We start from the raw sequence: 20,685 nt of genomic DNA, 5'->3' as shown, positions 1-20,685 counted from the left end.
GTATTTCCTTGGTAGTTGGATTGCTTTCGTTTGGTGTGGTTTGATCTTGCTATATTTTGTATTGATTAAAATTTGTATCTACATTGTGAGTCTGGAGTATTGTATTGTTTTCAGAAAGTTGATTGCTTTCTCAATTCTATTGGAAGTTTGTTTTGAGAGGATGATTTTCTTTCCTGTATTGGCTTCGATCTCAGAATTTAATGTTCCTTTGATATCTATTTATCTTGGAATCTCTATTGTTTATGATTTTGGCCTTGATTATAATCTCAGTAATTTATTTTACCTTGTCATAAATTTGTCTTCCATTTTTTGTATTTTTTAGCAAAAGTGCTATTCTAACATATGTGCTAAAGTATTCATTAAAAGCGCTACCTTATTTGCCAAAGACACTAAACTATATTGTGAAAGCGTTGTTATAAATAACAAAGGTGCTAATGTTTTATGTATGCACTAAAACAATAAATAAAGGCGTTTAATTTGATGAAATCTCTAAACTACCAAACAAAAGCACTAGTCTATTTTATAAAAGCTCTATTTGGTTTCTCATATGTGCGATTCTGCCTTGTCACTGTGTTTTTGATGATTTTGGAGTTCTGGGTCGATTTTCTCAGTTCTTTTTTCATACCAAAGGCTTGTGATGATGTTTTCTGAGATTTTTCAATTTTGTATATGTTCAAATTTGATTATTTTATTGTATTATGGCTTCAAAAAGTTGATTTGGTCTTGTCATAGAGGTTGTTTTGCTACTCTAGCAAGTTGAGATACCTTGTTGTTGATGTTATGTTCATGATTTGCTCCATTGAGTTGATGAGCCTCATTGTTGAGGGTTTATTTGTATATATGGTTGATTTGGATGGTTTTATGTACTATATTTGGCTACTTGTTATATGAGATTTTATGAGGCTCTTGTTTATATATATTGGCATTCTTGGTATCTTAGCAATGCAATTGGCATTGTCATGTGGACTCTTTATTAATGTTGTATTTGAGACTCCTTGTGATTTGTTGTGGTTTTTCCTTGAGTTCTTGGAACATGATTAGGGGGAGTGGGCTTTCATGTGATGATCGAGGTCATGAGAGATAGGCTACTAGGAGGTTCCTAGTAAGGATGCTTAGAGTCTAGACCACCAGGACACATTGAAATTTTTCCTTGATTTAAATAAGTGATAACATTAATAATTAATTAGATGGATTGGGTAATTAGGATTCATCTAATCAAGATAATAATGGATGTGAGCCCCAAGACTTAAACCTAGGGAAGATGTTTTAGGATAAGCTTGGGAAGGTCATGGTGATGGAAAATTAATTTCCCTTGTTCTCTCATATGTTGAGATGGATCCACATGTCTATCAGTATGATGCCCTTCTTTGTGAGGATAGAATGCAGAGACATGTCTATCAGGGTGGTTCCCTTCTATGTGAGGATAGCATGCAGAGACATGTCTATCAGGGTGGTTCCCTTCTATGTGAGGATAGCATGTGATAACACTCCACTCCTACATGTGTCCTTGGTCCTTGGTTATTGCTCTTTTTCTTTGATTGTTTGTATGCCTCTGGGAGTTTCTATCTTTTATGATTAGCCATGTGTTGTGTTGGCTTATGCTTGAGTTGTTTCTTATTGTGGTTTGGTATTATTGAGTCTCTTTGGTGGTTAGGTGTCAACATAGGTCTAGAATGTGTGTGGGACCTTGTGTCATCTCCTAGCATAGGGGGTGGTTCCTTTGGTTCTACATGGTCGGGTGGTTTGATGCCTTCTTCCATTGGGATGTTCTTCATTGGATGCTTCATACATGGATGTGGGTCCTTGTATCTTCAACTTATGGATGGATATTGTAGTAGATGAATGTATTTGATCATATGACATATGTTATTATGGATATCATGAGATCAGTGTATTTGTAATATGTTCTTGAGAACTATGCTCTTTGATGTAATTGGATAATGGATATGTATTTGTAGATGATGCTTAGGGATATGGTTTATGTCATTTGTAAGAGATCATATAAAGTATCATAATGTATCTTGAGTTTGTTCCATTAATGGAAATAATAGTGTTGGGTTAAATGTTGTGTACTTAGCATTGTGTGGATGTTAAAATAATGAAGATAGGATTTGTAATGTGATTAAGATCATCTTGGAATGAGTTAATGATGTTAGTAGGAACATTTGGATTTGGTGTTCTTAAAATAAATATAATGGGAAATTAATTAGTGTTTCATTGTTAATGTATGCATTCATGATAGATGGATTATAAATGTTCTATATATATGTTGCATGGAAAGATAAATTAAGGATGAAGTTAGAATGCATTGAATTGTGATAGTGATCGTGATATTATTTCTTATGTTAGTAATGTAATTAATGATGTTGAGATACCCTAGGGAAGATAGATGTGATGTCATGTTTATTTCCACTTGCGTAATAGTTCATGTGAATATGTTTAAATGTTCATTTAGTTATGTGCATATTATGTTAATGGATGTTTATTGCATATGAGTAGATGATTATATGTGTTGTATTAGATGATGTTTTATAAAAAATTATCTCTATTTATCATTAGTTAGCTTTATTTCTCTGGGGTATTTTGGCGGGCATTACATTTTTGTTTGAAAATGATTTGAAATTCTAGTCTTGTGTGTTTGAAATTGGCTTTGGATGGTTCTTTCCTACTCTTTAGTTTTAAATGGAATGCATTTAGGGTTTACAACCCTCTTGTAAGTGAATTTTGTTTGCATAGTTTTGGAAATGGAATAGGATGTATTTGAATGTTATTTTATGATTTCCAAATGAGGTTTCAAGTTCTAGTTATGCAAATGTTGTATTGTGTTTGTACGCCCCCTCCATATTGAGTTTTTAAGGGGCTGATTTATGATTTTTGAGTCTTGTAAATTATTGATATCTCTTGGGTACCAATTGAAGGGATTTTTGGGATGGAAGTAGGCCCCTCTCAAATGGGTCTTCACTTTTTTCAATCTCAAGGTCTATATACTAGCCAATTGTGCTCCTCAATTGGACCCTTTGCAACTACACAGGGTTGGGCTCAATTGCGTAGTTACAGGGCTCAACTATGCAGCAGAAGCCCTCAAATGCATAGGTTTGGGGCTTGTTTAGTCTTTGTTTCTTAGTTTGGGTGTCTGAGTGGTTTCCAGAGGCTTTTTATGAGGATGTTCTTTGTTGTATTTGTGTTTGGGGATTAATAAGGCCTAATTTGAGTTCATTTGTATCTGTATGTGTTTTTCCTATGCTTGGTTACATGTATGTTCAATTATTACTACATTTGAAGTACCTTAATTGGTGTATTTGATTGGAAAGTATTATGAATATCTATATTTTTTATGCCTATCCTTCTTGAAATGAAACCCTAGGTTAGTGGTGTCTAGATGCAACTTAGGGGGAGTGGATCTCAATGGGGGTCGGGGCCCTAAAGTGGCTAGCCAAGATAACCCATTGTGATTTTCCTTACCAAGCAATAACCTAATAAAATAATGTGGGGCAAAACATTAATCAAGGATTGTTTAATTCGGCATTGAGTTGTCAAACGGGGATCGAGGCCTTGCGAGGATAGCCAGGATAACCAATGTTGAGACTATGTGATGATACTCTTCCCTATATGTATCCTAGAGCTCTATCCTAAGTGGTTGTGTTTGAAGCCTCTGGTGAAACCTTGTGGTAAATCTTATTTGTCCATATGTGTCCTTTATGTTTCCTTGTATGTTGGTTTTGTCAGTCTAATTTGCTTGTGTTGTGTGGGGCCTTGTGTCTATCTCTAGAGCACAGTGGGGTGGGCTTAAGGATTCCACATGGTCAGGAGGTTGTTGCCTGGCTCCGTTGGGGACCGGTGGACATGTTCGTGTGTGTCAGATGGACCTTGTATCTTCTTTCTAGCAGATCTCTCATTTCATGATGCAGATGATTTAGTTGATGTGTTAGTAGATGTTATGTATTTTGGAATCATTACAATTGTATCATTATTATTATGTTGGACACTCCTTAGGGAGATTGGTGTAATGTTATTTAATGTACTTAAAAGGCTATGTAATCCTAGAGTAGTGTTTAAGTAGTTTGGTGTTGGTACTATCTGCTCTTGTAGATGGATGTATTATCATTTCTTATGCAAAAAGGTTATCATAGGAACACTTAGTTTGGTGTTTAAAATGAACCTAGTGATAGATACTTATATTCATGCATTATGTAATGTTGTCATATTTCATTATGGTTTTAGATTCTTAGCTATTGTTTAGAGCATTACAGAAGTAGAGGTGTTAGGGAAAGCGCAAGAGAACTTAGATTATGTGAATGTTTATCTTTTACTTGTGCATTAGATATGGTTAATTCCTTAATGAGTTTGTATTTGTGATGCAGTTTGTTTGGAAAAAAAATTATTGCTATGTTTAATTGGTTAGTTAGTAGTTGTCCTCTAGGGTTCCTTAGCAGAGCATTACACTTTCCTACTAAAATACTCATTATCCATCTCAATAAAATCTATAATCATAAGAGAACACCAAGCCTCACTTATATCTCCAAGTATCTATAAGTACCTATAACCTATCAATCCATGTCAAACTCCAAAATGGAACATAGCACCATCATGAAGTGATAAAGAAAATGATCATGCACCCAATACAAAGAGAACAAACCAAGATCAATATCAAAGCTCCAACTATAGTATCAAGAACATGAGCATGACAACAAGATCCAATTGTACCCTCCTAGGAGATAACATGCTCCATATGAAAATATCACATAATTGTATTATGCCAAAAATCTAATCTAGAATCAAGAGTGAACCATGGCATAATAATAACCATCCTATCAAGCAAGGATAACATGTCAAATGAAATCATAAACCACACCTCAACCAAAGACTCCAAGAGTCATTCATGAATTCAAGATGTCGACATCCCCAGATATCGTGAAGATCACCATCTCCTACTAGAGAACCTACAAATGTGAAAAACCCTTTTATAGCAATAGGATATAAGGACTCCTCCAAACATTTTCAACACTAAAGAAGATCATCCACTATCCAATGGTAAATCCACGTCACTTCCATGTTCAACTCCTACTAAATTGTGATACCAAGTCACACATCACATCATGATAACCATCTCCTAAATGAAGATCATCCAGGTCTACACACACACAACTAAAATGTGAATAGCATACACACAACTAAAATGTTAATACCATCAAGTACAACCGAGATCTCCAAGTTAAGAAGATACAAAACCATCAAACATCACTATCACTAGCTCCCACTAAAAGTGTGTAAACAAGCTATCCATGACATCATAATAAACCATCATCTACATGGGAGTCAACCAAGGCCCTCACACAATGATATAACTCAAATTCATACCATGAGCTTTAAAAATCCAAAGTAACCATGATCATCAAACAAAAAGATATACCACCATAACCAATCAGGAATCCAATAAACATAATCACCAACAAAGCACTTGCAAATCTAGTCTTGTCATGTGAAAGTCCATAAACACAAGGAACATCCATGACACCATGATCACCTTGTTGAACTCAAGGTAGGACTGAAGGGGCGGTGAATCAGTCCTGAACAAAAATTAATGCAACACATAAACAATTAATCAACAACACAGGCACAACACATGAATACCAAGATTTTCTACATGGAGAATACAAACAGGGAAAAACCATGGTGAGCACTTGCCCAAAAAATATATCCACTATGTATATCGAATTACAATGAATGAGCTCATTGCTCTGGACTTGGAAACCAAGGCCAATTTCTCTTGGGGCAAGATACAAAAAGAGGACTTGCAAACCTAAAGCTAACTACAATAGGGCAAGATACAAAAATGATTTGTAAAGAAGGATCTCCTGATCATGAAGTTGTCCTTGAACTCTACGTCAAGCAACCAACATCAACTCACACAAATCATACCTCAACTATCAACCCTCTGTCTCATACCTCTGTCACAGTCTCAAATAGCTCACATATCATTCAATCACAACTTTTCTTCTATGATCTTCATCGAATTTATTTGACTATCTTCACATCACATACTTTCTCACTCTTCCACACATACTTTCTACACACAAAAAATTTATTATATATAAGATAGATCATCAAGGCTTGAATCTAGTCAGCCTGAAACAAAAATATACCTTCAAACCAAAAACACACACACTAATCCACTATGGGAGAAAGAGGGGACCAAAACACATCTTCCAAAGATCAATCCACTAATTTGCAATCACCAGAACATAACTAACAACATACCAACACACAACGCATCCATATAAGCAATTAATGGTCAAAACATATTCTCCAATGTAAATAACTCTACTCTAGATCTCCACATGCTACGATGAAACCCATAACACATCTAATAACCTTCCACAAATTGTATCCGGACCCAAAGACGGGTTCAACATAGAATATCACAATTAGCTATGAAATATACCACAACTTTTGGAGAACACAAAGATATTTCCGAACCACAAAACTATCACATCCTTTATACCAAAAACATAACCAAAGAAGATGATAATATCAAACAACATTAACAACACATTTCAAACCTCAACACTTTCAAAACAACCAATAGAACAACTACAAGACCAACATAGCAAGATATCTCTGCACTACAAACTTTCCAGACCAACAACTATCTAGAATAACAAGTTTGACATCAATGACAACCACAACAACACATACTTCCAACACACCTCTAATTGAACAAACATCTAACTTCCAATGTGTCGCACCTATAACCATAATATGGTCAAAACATAGATCCTGATTGTACCCGATAACACCATCTCTCCTTCTCAACATGACAACTAAATCTACAAACCAAATGACTAAAGCAATTCACCAATATGTTCATATGCATAAGTAATTAAAGGTTTATGGGCATAGACAATCAACATCCAAGCCATAAATGCAACCTATAAGAACCTAGACTAACTACAACATTGCACAACTTGTAAACCCAACAATGCAACATACAAATCTTTACTAAATATTGATAACCATGTCAAGATGAGAGTAATTTGAGATACATAACTAACTATATAATGGCACAAGCTCAAAATCTCCAAGATTTAATGTGCAATAAACTCTAAAGTCACCATAGTCAAAAGAATCCATAAACAACTTAGATTAGTAAAATAGAAAATAAATCATATCAAATAAGGTCCAAACTTGATCCACTATATAATGCTCTAAACAAAATTTCCATCAACTATTGGAAGTCCAAAATCTAACTTTGTTGCTCAAGTTATGACCTCTCAAAGTCAAGGGGGCATATTTAACTTCTAGCTACCATTTCACTATCCGAACAACAAAATCTAGAAAAATAAATCACACCATTGTAAAGTGCTTTGAGTCACCTTTCAAACAAATATAAGAAGTCGAAAAACTAATACTCTTGGCCCAAGTTATATTTCGTGGAAAAAAATTGCCTATTAGGCTAAAAACACAAGCCTTGATATATACGGATTCCAAATTTCATCCCAATTTGCTTTAATCACTCATTTTAAATTTAAAAATAAAATAAAATAAAATAAAAATTAGGGGGTAGGGTTATTCAAATTCAAATTTATAATATTTTGGGGTGACATTTTAATATTTCAAAGTTTATTTGTTTTAATTTTTGATAGAGTAATTTATTTTGCAGATTTGCAAACTTCACGATTGTACAACCATCTGGCTAAAAATTTGCCTTTTTTTCAACTTTCACCAAAGGGGTTCAAATTTAATATCATTTTTTCTCTCCTGATCGGCCTAAATCCACTTACAAGGTCCATTTTGTCTCAGGAGGTCATCTGCACCACTTCCCCCATAAAACCCTCAAATGAATGCACAACTAAGAAATCTATTTGACCCATCGTTTTTCTAACCTCAAATCTACAAACAACCGATTATAAAAACAAACCAAAAACCCTCAGATTTGCAACAAACAACATACAAAACCCTCATATCTTTCCATGTCTTTCATTCTATAATGCAAGGCCATTGACTCAAACTTAATACTCAACCTAAGGTTATACAACCACAAGCATGACTCTAATACCAAATGTTGAAAAGTATGCAACTATATAATGATAATTTTCACATAACCCAAATGAGAAATCAAAGAAAACAAGTGCTTAGAATCCACATGCAAGAGAATAGATGACATAGCCATCAAATATGATACAAGATATACCTTGAGAAAACCCTCATGAGGGAAAAATCTCATGAGGGAAAAACCTAGACTGTAAAAGTATCCATCATCCATGTATTATTCAACAATGCAACATTATAATACGTCCATGAACACCTATAAAACAAAATCCATCTATGAACAATCCATGTGAACAAGCATGTAAGAAAACATCTCATGCCATGCTTCAAAACTCCACAAATGTTAAAACAAGACAACCTGCTAACTTGCTAACCTTAAACAACTACCCTTGTGGTTGATTTTATAGAATCAAGCTCCCAAAAAACCACCAAGTGGTATCACATAAAACCATGTGACAAAATCCATGGGATTACAAACCATTGGCCCCACGTTTAATATTGGGTACTAAGTTTTCACTTTATTAATTTGCATTCCCTTGTATTAAATTAATATAATATAATATCCCAATGCTACAATACAATTCATCAAGTGGCCCCAAGAATAGGATCTCTATGATACACATAAGGAATCCAAATATTTGGGATTAGTTTGCATCTATGATAATAATGCATATCAATATGATAATTTTAAATTGATCTCATCTCCCATATACATTGCAACCACAATCATAAAGGAGTAAGAGCACATGAAAAATAAATTAAAGTTTTGGGTCAACACGGAACAAACCTAAATGTCTTGACACTTTGCATCATCTCTGAAAGATAAAACAAAAAGGTATTTATGAAAAAAGAAGAATGAAGATATATAGAGAGGAATTTTGTAACATATGTGTTCCTTTTGTATCCTTGTGCCCCCAAGAGCATCAAGGGTCATCCAAAGAGAACTAAAAAATGAAATATGTGTTGGGAATTGGGTGTTGTATATCTTGCAAATATTTATAATTGTACTATGTATTTATTATGTGTGTTGCACCTACGAAACCTAGATGTACATACATTGATACTTCTTGTTGTATATGGCATTGCCTTAGGTTGTTTGTTTTGGAGGCAACACATTGTCATGGCGTGCTTGTCTTTACACATGTTTTTTTTGTCTTAAAGGAAAATCCTTTTGGTTGAAATTGGTAATTACTTGAAGGTGGGGGAATTCAGTCAGTTATGTGCTTTACTTCGTTCATACATCACAAAACTAGTTGTGATATTGCAACACCTTTTGATCATCTTTTTAGAACTTTATTGGAGTTACTCAACAAACAACATATTTTGTTTGGCTTGTAATTCTAATATTGTTGACATGAAACTCACCTAGTAAATAGTGAATTTTACTAGCTTCTATTGTTTTCATTTGCTACTAGTGAAACTCACCTAACAAAAAATAAAATTTTCTAGCTCCTGATGTCTTCACTTGTCCATGAGCCACCTAGAAAATAATGGTTTTTGCTAGCTTGTGACTTAGGGACTTCGTTCTTTGGATGTGGCTCCTAGTAAGAATATGTAGATTTTTCTAACGTGTGATGTCATATCTCGTGTGCATTGGATATGTCTCCTAGTAATAATTCAAGTATATTTCTAGTATTAAATGTCATACCTTATGTACTTTGGATATGGCTCCTAACAAGAATCTACAGATTTGGCTAGTTCAGGATGACATAGCTTATATAATTTTATTTTTCATGTACTCTCTATATATGTTTCATGTATGCCTTGTGTATACTTTGTGTCTGCTTCATGTGTGTTAATTTTTATCATATTACTAAACATGTTTGATTTCAACGTATGCGTGTATGTCTCTTCTCACCATGTGTCTTATGTGTGTGTGACCCTTTTATCTTGAAATTGTGGATTGGGAGGATCCTAAGCTTGGGGGATATCACATATCTTAGCTTGGAGTCATCTTGTCTCTTCGATGTTTTGATGAAAGGAATTTGGCTTCTATAGAATTTATTATGTGTATGGACATAAGATCATACCCCTACTTAAATGAGAGCTAAATGTAGCATCCTAAATTATTGTTGTTTACAATTTCATGCTAGGTTTTGTATTTGTTCTAGCATATGTGCTTGAGTATGTGTGAATGTTCCTATTTCAGGTTCTAATTGGAAAACTTGTCAAATCCTATATTGCGTAGCCCTTTGAAGCACCAATTATGCTAGCGCTAGTGTCCCAAACAATTGGCACCAAACTTTTAAATTTAAATGTTGGCTTTGAGCTCATAACAAACACGGACTTGTTGTTGACCTAAACTTAAATGGTTATTATTAAAAGTTGTTAGTTGCATATAAACGTGACTACCTTTCTCCCTCACAAAGTCTAGTGAATGAATCTAGATCAATCAATCTAAGAAGTCTAACACAATTACCAAGAGAATAACTATCAAGTTCAATACAATGTGATTTGCAATCCTATTACAGTAAAGTTATTATTTAATATTTATTGTTATATCAATATCATGCACTAACACTTGCAAGACTTCAAGAGAGCATCACACCATCACCTTGTGTGGGATCTAAGCAAGGGTTTCATATCTAAGGTAATCTTTGTCATTTTATCACTTATGTTATTTATCACCATCATCATTTCTATTGTGAAGGTGGGACCACCAACATGGGGTTTGTTTGAGGCAAGACCCTATACAATACAACCCTTTTCCCCTCTTTCATGTATGTAGGCAAGGATGTGAGATATTCTAACCCAATGGTAATGTCCTACCACTTTTTCCCTGGATTTCAATGACAAATGTCTAGACCTCTACTGATTCTATTCCAACTTACAAATCTAGTCTGCACAACACTAGGATATTGGCACCTAGCACCTAGATTCCTACCCAGTTGGCTCATATTTCAGACTCTAGGTCCCTCTCTATAACACTTTCTCATATATATTTTTATATTATTGTTTTGCATTATTTACATTCTATCAAATTTGTTCAATTCAGTCACAATTATCATAGTCCATTTTACACATTCAACAACCCCCATCACATACAATCTTGTTGGCAACAACAATGAGAGAAAACTGAGAGGGGGGGGTCAATCAATTTTCTACTAGATCTACAAAATCAACCACAAATACAAATCTAATAAACTGCAACAACAACAAAGATAAGAAAATTGATAGCACAACACACAACACCAAGATTTTGATGTGGAAAACCCGGTTAAGGGAAAAACCACAGTGGGAACCTACCCACAAAAAGATGATACTCCGCAGTAGTATGTGAAAATATTACAATGGGGAATGCCTCGGCATTCAGGCACACTGCCTAGAGCTCACTGCTCAAATATAATAACCTAGAAGGATACAACCCTCAGGGAATACTCACTGACTTACAACAAGATTCAGACTACAATCCGGAAGGAATGAACTGCAATAATAACATTTGCAAATACCTGATGACAGTTCTAGTTAAGCACTTTTTTTTCTCTACAACACCAATAATGCCAAAGGATGAGTCACTTGTTTGCACACATACCAATCTCTGATAATGCAAACACAACCACGATACCTAAATTACATGACTATATCACCTATTTATATAATTCATCAACCTTGACAACAAGGACGGCTAAACCCTCAACTCACAATTACAAAATTATATCACATGATACAAAGATTGACCACCGGACCAATATAATGATATACATGACATAACATGGACCTAAATCAAATTTCCAAATGCTCATAGCCACCGGTAATCATGCCAAGATCAACTGCAACATGCTACACCACGATGAAAACCACATAACATGAAGAACATCACCGGTTCAACAAAATCACCAAGAACTCACAAGATGATTAATGTAGATCATAAAAAAAATAGGACATACTTAGGAAACACCAGCAAACACATTATAATCATCAGTAACAGTTGTACCAACACCACTTATCAAATCTTCATCGATCAACATCTGAAACTCAAGAGTACTCAAACAACAACAACTGTCACAAAGAAAGATAACTTGCAGAGAACCAAATCTTGAACCATCTGAAAGGAAGATACATAAGACCATCCCAAACAATCTCCCAAAGTCATAGCTCAATGTTTGAGCACACCAAAATACATCGAAGGAAATACTGAACTCTACAAAGCACTGATAAAAAAAAAAAAACTACAAATCGGATCATATGATATGACCAATTAAGCTTTCTGGATCACCAAAACCAATACAAAAGAATATAATGATACTAGAAATACTCCACACACCAAACTGAGATCCCAATAATCCAATTTGTAATCACCAGAGAAATAAATCACAGGAATATGTTGACATCAATGACAACAACATATCCTAGCAGCAACAATGTCCAACAATCTCCCCCTTTGGCATTGATGACAACATATGAATGCACCATGAAAAAAATCAATTCAAAGAAAGAAAACATCTCCAACAAACTCCCCCTAAAATCAAGTAGATAAAACAGTTTTTCACATGCTTCTCCTCCCCTTTTGACAACAATGCCATGATGGTATGATGAAAGAATAAGTATCTGGTAGATTACTGAGAGGGGGGGGGGGGGTGAATCAATATATAGAAAAACTGATAAAAACTTCCCAATCTCAATCTTAAACACACAAAGTAAACTTATCAAATGAAATACCATTGTAAATACTCATATTAAAATATGGTTGACTGTTACAACAACTTAACAGTAAACAACATTAAACTTGTAAACATCCAAATGCTTTATCATTTGTCAACATATTCCATTCCTCAAAGCTTCCGGTTATCATGCCTTATCAAAATAGTTAAGTAGTTAATCAAATCAACCATAAGATCATAACCACAAAAACATTCACCACATGACACAAGTATTTTTGACGTGGAAACCCAAATAGGTAAAAATCACGGTGAGATGGGACTCACAAGATAATATCTGAACTCTTCTGAAGTTCGCCCTGTTAGGAGCCAAGCCTATTAAAGCTTTTACAAAAGTCCTGTTAAGAAATGATCCTATTAGGAATCACCCGGCTAAGGGATTGACTACAAATGCCTTGTTAGAAGCAAATACCCTATAAGGAGTAACCTCAGTAGAGGATTTGAAAATCCAATCTAATGGATCACCTTGTTAGAGGATATAATAAGTAACCAAGCTTGTTAGAGCTTACCCGGTTAGGGGATTTCAATTTTGTTGTAATTGTTAGAGAACAACAGGAGTTTGCTTGATCTGTCTGAATAGCACTACACTTGCTTGATGAGATCCTTTTAAGCTTCTATCTGCCTTTACTCAAACTGTAGACTCATTATCCGATTTGGCAACCACGCACTCAACTGATTTCTGCCAACTCTTGCCAACACTAAACAAAACAACTTCATCGACCTTAAATACAAATCAATTAGGTCGGTAAAACAACAAAAACTTAATTTTCTCATCAAGATTACAAACAAGTTAGTACGAGTATGACCGTTGGATTTCATAGCAATCTCTACACATCAATCAAGAAAACCTCAACCGCTCCTTGATTACTACTTCATCGAGCTCAATAACTCATCACGCGCTTTGCATTAGATGCAATACATTTTGCTCATTCCCTAGAAAAACAAACGTGCCAAAAACATTTTGAACTTGTCTTCATACAATGACCATATGTGTCACCATCATTACTGCTCAACATCAGATCATAAACCAACATAACCAATTCCACAACCTTAATCGGTTAGGGTTAACTGGTAGGGTTTACCGGTTACATTACATAGATAGGGTTTAACCTTTTACACCGATTACCAGCTCAACTCACAAACTTACATACCGGTTTACAATGTCCTTCACAAAGCTCTTCCTACCGGTTACAAGACAATATCAATAATATCAGCAATATCATTACCAGATAATTGACATCAATGACAACATAACATATCAGTAATGTAATCTTCATGCAAATGCCAACAATCTCCCCCTTTAGCATTGATGGCAATACAAATATCAACACCATGTATTGTTGTTGTGTTTGTGAATAGGAATCCTAGTTTACATTACCAAGTATTCACATGCTCTCTCTGTCTTTAGTCTGTCGTTGGTTTTCCTTCCCATAATCACATAATTCTTCTCCCCCTTTGACAACAATGCCAAATTGAAAGTAAAACACGTAATGTCAAATTTCACTGTGCATCAACAACATACTGCAACTTGATGCTTCCCTGTGGAATACATCCACTACTACACCAATCCTTGTAAAATTTTGCAAGTAGTTCAGGGACTGATGCAATCAACATCATGTTCAACTAACCTCATGAAGGGGTACAACCCCTAGTTGACTTCTAAGATACTCAAATGTACTCTTAGGTAGAGGTTTTGTAAAAATATCTGCAAGCTTCTCCTTGGTAGAAACATGCTCTAAGATAACATCTTTGCTCTGCACTTTTTCCCTCAAGAAATGATACTTCAATTCAATATGCTTGGTTCATGCGTAGATTCTTGGAAATATTTATGGCACTTGTATTATCACATAAAATATTTATAGGTTATGAAATCTTCATCTTAAAACCTTTCAAAATGTGCCTCATCCAAATAGCCTGTGTGCAATTCATATAAGTTGCAACATACTCAACTTCAGCAATAGATTGTGAAGTACAACTGTGCTTTTTACTACTCCATGAAACGAGCCTTCCTCCAAGAAAAAAATGCTCCACCGGTTGTGCTTTTCTGATCATCAACATTTCTTGCCCAATCAGCATCTGTGTATACCTTCAAATCAAAGTTTCATACATATGGATACCATAATCCATGGTCAATAGTACCTTTCAAGTATCTAAAAATTCTCTTGGTTGCTATCAAATGTGTTTCCTTAGGATTCTTCTGGAATCTAGCAACTATGCCAACCGCATGGGCTATGTTCGGTCTGTTGTGAACAACATAGTGCAATTTGCCAATCATTGACTTGTATTCCTTTTCATCAATAGACTTAGATTCATCTTCCTTAGACAACTCGCAACCTATAACCATTGGTGTCCCAACTAGTTTATAGTCACTCATGCCAAATGTCTTCAAAACCTCTTTCACATACTTAGATTGTGTAATGAAAATACCATTCTTCATTTGATGTATCTGCAAGCCTATGAAATTTTTTATTTCCCCTACTAAAGACATTTCAAACTCATTTTTCATTTCATCTACAAAACCATTTCTCATGACATCATTACCTCCAAATATGATATCATCGACAAATACTTCACTGACTAGTATTTCATCTCCTTCAGACTTGAGATATATGTTACTATCATCACCGGTTCTCAAAAAGCCTATCTTCATCAAATGTGTATGAAGCCTTTCATACCATGCTCTGGGTGCCTGCTTTAATCCATATAAAGCCTTATGCAATCTACATACCATGTCTTTCTTATCACTCAAAGCATAATCATCTGGCTGCTCTATGTATACTTCTTCTTCCAACAACCCATTCAAAAATGCAGACTTAACATCCATCTGATATACCTTGAACTTCTTATGGGCTGCAAATGCAAGTAAATTTCTGACACCTTTCAGTCTTGCTACTGGTGCAAAAGTTTTGCCATAATCTTCTCCTTCTTCTTGTGCATAACCCTTGCAAACCAATCTTGCCTTGTTGCAAACTACAACACCATTTTCCTTCAACTTGTTCCTGTATACCCATTTAGTACCTATAACATTCTTATTCACTGATCGGGGTACTAGGGTCCAAGTGTTATTCTTCTCAATTTGATCCAGTTCCTCCTCCATAACTTTAACCCAATAATCATCACCAAATGCCTCCTTAGTAGTTCTTGGTTCAATGGTGGAGATCATGCAAGAATTCTCTCTGATTCTTCTTCAATGGTGGAGATCATGCAAGAATTCTCTCTGATTCTTCTTCTGGATACTACTCCAGCATCCTTATCTCCAATAATCTATTCAGGATTGTGATCTAGTCTCACATATCTAGGAATAACATGATCATTATCTTCAGGTTCAACTTCTTTGTTATCATCATCTTCTTCTGAATTTATTTGTTCTGGTTGAACAAGTGCATCAGAATTTGCTTTGCCGATTTCAGATTTCATAGTTTTTGGTTCCAAAAACAAAATGCAAGGATCTTCATCCTTTTTCTCTAAACTGGTTCCTTCTAAGACTTTAGGAAATTCATCCACTCGAACATTAGGACTCTCAACAATTCTCTGTGTCCGATTGTTAAAAAATCTATAGGCCTTACTCTTGGTGGAATAGCCAAGAAATATACCTTCATCGCTCTTAGCCTCAAATTTTCTAATGTAACCACCTCTCTTAATAAAACATTTGCTTCCAAATATCTTAAAATAGCTAACATCAGGTGATCTTCCATACCAATATTCATAAGGAGTCTTTTCCTTACCTCTCTTTATCAGAACCCAGTTCATTGTGTAGACAGCTTCTCTCCAAAAGGTTTTCACTACACCTCCTTGTATCAGCATTGTCCTAGTAGCTTCAAAAACTGACCGGTTGTTTCTTTCTGCGATACCATTCTGTTGTGGTGTCCTTGGTGCAGAAAGTTGTCATCTGATACCATTCTCTTCATAATACCTAGTAAATTCCTCATAAGTAAATTCACCACCTTGATCTGTCCTTAGACATTTTATCTTCTTAGCGCTCTCTTTCTCAGCTAAGGCCCTGAATGTCTTGAACTTACCAAAAGCTTCAGTCTTATCTTTCAGAAATGTGACCCACATCATCCTTGAGCAATCATCAGTGAGAGTCATGAAATATCTATCACCTTGAATGCTTTTTGTTCTTATTGGTTCACAAAGATCTGTATGAACCAAATCTAACAAGTGCTCTGCTGAAAAGGATTTGCTTTTGAAAGTTGAAGAAGTCATCTTTCCTAACTGACATTCTTTGCAAAGAGCATTAACCGGTTTGTCTAACTGAGGCAAACCTCTCACTGTCTTGGACTTACTCACTTTAATAATGTTATCAAAGTTTATATGATAAAATCTCCTATGCCAAAGCCAACTATCATCTATTTTTGCAATAAAATTGTTGCTAACTTTATAATTAAGGTGAAATAGGTTACCTTTAGTTCGTTTCTCAGTTGCAATCAATTCACCTTTGTTGTCAAATATTTTAAACATACCATTTTTAAACTCTAGTGGGTATCCTTTGTCATTGAGTTGTGCCACACTCAAAAGATTGTGCTTCAGTCCTTCAACCCAGTAGACATCATGTGCATTGCTCTTCCCATTAAGATAAATAACTCCTTTACCTTTAACCATGCAGGGTGAGTCATTTCCAAATCTAACAACACCACCATCAAATTCCTTCAAGGAAAGAAATTTGCTCCGATCATCAGTCATATGATGTGAACAACCACTATCAATGATCCAATCATCAGAGTTATCCATCCTGGATACTAATGTCTTCTGGTCTGATATCTCTTCCTTAATAGCTACAAACACAATATCTTCACTAGCATCACCATCAGATTCTTCATCAGTGATACCCTTATCAATAGCAATAAGACAATCTCTTTTGCCTTTTCCCTTATACTTCTTGAATTTATCTCTCTTGTGTTTATTTTCACCATTAGGACAATTAGCCGCTATGTGACCAATCTTGTTGCATGCTAAACATTTTAAAGGTAATTTACCTCTATATTTACCAGTACCTCTAGGCAACCATTTTGCCAACAATGCTTCAAGCTCCACTAAATTGTCATCATCATCATCATCATCTATGCTGGATCTGGATTCATAACCATGACTAGTATCTCTACTTTTTCTCACAGATGGGTTAGAAACAGAAGTTCTAAATGTAGACTCAAATTTCTGTACACTACCATCATAACCGTTTAATTCAAAAGCAGTAAGCCGTCCAATGATGGAGTCAAGAGTTACCTTAGTTTTGTCAATGGACTTCAACTCCTGAATAGCTGTTGTATACACCTAAAAAACGGTTTGAAGATAATTAATTGAATAAGCAATTATTTAATTAATCCTCCTTCCTAATTTAATTGAATTCATTAGCAATTTGATTAAATTCTTCCACTCATCTACTTATTAATAAATCTAATGATTTATTTAATAGGTTCATTTCAATAGTCCCCTTTGATTAATTAATTCAAATTAATTAATCCCTCCCCATTTAAATTCATTTCTTCTAATCCCTAATTAATTAAAACAAATCAATTTATGAGTTGTTTAAAGTTAATTAGTTTTTTCCTATTATTTGAATTTTTAAATTCAAATCACCCACATGCCTCCTAACTTCTAACCATCTAACCTAACCACTTCTAAACCTAACCCATTCCATCTAACCTTGGGTTTAATTAAACCTATCTTAGCTTGCACATCCTAACCTCCAATTGTGTGGATACTCTTCCCTTGAGACACATGGCATTCTTGGGCCACATGTCCCCTTTTCTTAGACACTTGTCCTCTCATGAGCAAAGCTTCTTGACACTTGTCACCATAGAGATGGCAAATGTTCCCTTTCCTCCAGCCTATTTTCCAACCTCCTCCAATTTCACCATTGATATCTTCAGACTCAATCTTGATCGTTGATTCCTACCACCTCACCCCTGGCCTTGGAAATCCTATAAATATCCCCTATTTTGGAGCAATAATCATCCCATCTCATTTGCATTTTAGGCATTGTTACTATAGGCATAATATCTCTTAGCATATCATTTGAGCATTGTTATTATAGGCAATTGCATCTTAGATATAGCTTAATTTGATCATTTTCTAGCATAATTTTTGAATCATGTAGCTTAATCATTCTCTTTTCTAGCTTAATTGCATCATTATCATTTCAAATCATCCATCTAGGTGTAGTCAAGTCATTGGAATTTTCTTAGCCAGATCTGAGAGAAAATCCACACTCGCATCTGTTAGGAGGCGATGGATCGCTTTGCTATGGTTTTATCTTTCTTTTGCTTATGATTTGCTAACCATGCTTGTAATGATCCATTGAGTGTTTGTGTTACAGTTGTAGGTGTCACACTTCACATACACGACAAAAGAAAAATGATCCTCCCCCTAATAATGAACAATATGAGGATATTTTTGGTCTCAAAATGAATGACACATCAATTCCTAGTAACACCAGAACCAATGAAGAAACTTACATTCCCAAAAGAGATGAAGTAGAAATTTTGAATAACATTCAATTCAATGAAGATACAAGAAGGACTAGAGATGAAACAAGAAGAGATCCAGGTCCTCCTAGAATGCAAAATCATGGTTATGCAAGAACAAATCATGTTGATAATCCTATCACAACTCTCACACAACAACTACAAACACTGCAAACACATTCAAGATATGCAGAGAGGAAATGTTAGAAGATACTCACTTCAAGAAATCTGTCCTTATCCATTCGATAGAAAGCTAAACATGATACCATTTCCTATAGGTTGTGAAACTCCTAGATACGAAAAATATGATGGAAGCATTGACCCTCAAGATCATATACGAGAATTTTGCACAATGAGTATAGAGTTTGCACATGAGGATATCTACTTAATGAGATTATTTCCGAAAAGCTTAACTGGACTAGCTATGGAATGGTTCTCCAAACTTCCACTTGGAATAAGATCATTCTCAGAGTTGGTGGATAAGTTTGTTTCACAATACTCTTACAACATACAACATGAAGTAACAATGCTAGACCTATGTAATGCCAAACAAAAGGCTAGAGAACCTTTCATGACATTTTTACAACGATGGAGATGGTTAGCTTTGCAGTATCCTTGTACAGTGCCAGAGTATGAAAAAATGGACATATCCATTGACAACTTAAATGATCAAATAATGAGTTATTATTTAAAAATGCAAGGAAATCAAAGTTTCAGAAAAATGATTGATAATGGAATCAAAATGGAGGAAGCCATGGTAAAGAAAGGTGAGTTGAAAATATACAAAGAAGGAGTCCATCCTCCTAACAACAACAACAATAACAACAACCACAATGATAAGCCAAAGTTTTGGAATAGAAATCTAAATATCGTCAACGATGGAATAGTGGATAACAACAATGTAAAACCAAAGCAACCAGTTTTTAATTTATCCACTCACTCAACGGTGGCTTAGCATAACAACCATCACCAAAAAGCAACTATTAAAAATTTCTTTCAAAGGCAATTTGCAAACATTGGTGAACCCCTTGGGTCAGCACTAAAGACACTTCTTGCAAACAAATTGATCACTTTGCTAGAAGAAAGGAACTACAAACCTCAAATAAAACCACCTTGGTGGAATGATAACCATTATTGTGATTTCCATCAAAACAAGGGACATCACATAGATAATTGTCAGCGATTGAAACATGTCATCCAAGATTTGATTGATAATGGAGTAATAATTGTGGATGGACATACAACAAATGAATCTCATACAACCTTTAAAACTTCACTTCCAAACTATGAGAAAGGTGAATCATCAACAACAAATAATGGTAAGGGTAAAGCAAAGGTAAACTACGCTCATACATATGATAATATGGTAAACATGATTGTATTTAAAGAAAAGTAAAATCAAGAACCTACTCATGCTATCACACGAAGCAAAGCCAAAGTAGTTTTGTTGGGTCCTATGACAAACACATAATCCACTACCAAACAATACAATCCAGTGGATCAATTGCAGAGAA

The sequence above is a fragment of the Cryptomeria japonica genome, chromosome 10, assembly GCF_030272615.1.
Source record: "Cryptomeria japonica chromosome 10, Sugi_1.0, whole genome shotgun sequence".
Taxonomy (NCBI): Eukaryota; Viridiplantae; Streptophyta; class Pinopsida; order Cupressales; family Cupressaceae; genus Cryptomeria; species Cryptomeria japonica.
Note: the sequence above shows the minus strand (reverse complement) of the source record.